This window comes from Chelonia mydas, chromosome 1 (genome assembly GCF_015237465.2).
Source record: "Chelonia mydas isolate rCheMyd1 chromosome 1, rCheMyd1.pri.v2, whole genome shotgun sequence".
Taxonomy (NCBI): Eukaryota; Metazoa; Chordata; order Testudines; family Cheloniidae; genus Chelonia; species Chelonia mydas.
In genome coordinates this window covers 5868975-5870333 of record NC_057849.1, presented here as the reverse complement: position 1 = coordinate 5870333, position 1359 = coordinate 5868975, and the positions used below count along the sequence as shown (strand labels likewise).

The following is a 1359-nucleotide window of genomic DNA, read 5'->3' as shown; positions in this document are numbered from 1 at the left end:
TACCAGGATTCAAAGAGGGACCATTGTTTATATAGATAACCAGAAAATCCAATTAGAATAGTGAGAATTGTTTCAAAAACTCTTTGATGAGCTCTAAGCCTTCCTGATTTGCACCACAAAATTTGTCTAATTAGTGGGTGCAGGTTATTTCAAAGCTGCCTATTTAGGGTGTCTTCCACTTCCTCTGAAGTATCTGGAACTGGCCACTGGATACTACGCTAGATGGACCGTGGGTCTGATCCACTCTGGCAATGCCTTTCTTTCTATTTGATTTGTAAATCCAAAACTATGTTTTTTTCTGATCTTCCTTGAGCTTCTGGGAGTCTCTAGATTTGCACTAAGAGCAGAAAGATGTCTCATTAAATATCATCTAGTCTCGTGTACTTTTTTCTTTTAGGAAGGAAAGTTCAGAACTCTTCGGACCTGCCCAGTATATTATGTCAGCTGTCAATGACACCAAATTCAACTCTGCCATGTTCCTTCTCTCTGGGATACCTGGTCAAGAAGATGTCCATCTCTGGATCTCTATCCCCTTCTGCTTTCCGTAGTAGGAAATTCAGTCATTCTGTTCATTATAAAAACAGATCCAAGCCTCCATGAGCCCATGCATATTTTCCTTTCCATGTTGGCCGTCACAGACCTTGCCTTATCGATTTCCACCATGCCGACGACACTGGGTATAGTCTTGTTTAACTCTAGAGAGATCAGCCTCAATGTCTGTTTTGCCCAGTTGTTCTTCATCCACTTGCTTGAATGCATTGATTCCTCCATGCTCTTGTTGATAGCCTTTGACCGCTTCATCGCGATCCGTGACCCGCTGAGATATGCTTCTATCTTAACCCTGCCAAGAATAGGCAAGATGGGACAGGTGTGTGTGCTAAGAGGGGTGGCTGTAATACTCCCACTGCCTATTCTCCTTCAACGGTTCCAATATTGTCGATCCAATGTCCTCTCCCATTGCTATTGCATAAACCAGGACGTCATGAAGATGGCTTGTTCAGATATCAGAGTAAACAGCATCTATGGCTTGGCTGTTACACTCTTGATGGTGGGTCTGGACTCACTGCTCATCTTTCTCTCTTATGTGATGATCCTCGCAGCAGTGCTGAGCATCATGTCCCATGGGGAGTGTCTTAGGGCCCTGAACACCTGCGTCTCCCACCTCTGCGCCATCCTGCTCTTCTACACACCAATGACCGGCCTGTCTTTGATACATAGATTCGGCGAGGGCTCTTATCCCCTGCTTCAGATTCTCCTGAGCTATATCTACCTGCTCCACCCACCCCGATGAACCCAATAGTGTACACTATGAAAAGCAAACACCTTCGTGCGAGGATAATCAGGGTGTTCGTCAAGTGA

General features: G+C 45.0%; 1 pseudogene; it reads left to right on the top strand.

Annotated features, from left to right (window-relative positions):
• Positions 1 to 437: 437 nt before the first annotated feature.
• LOC102943231 lies at positions 438 to 1359 on the top strand (annotated as a pseudogene).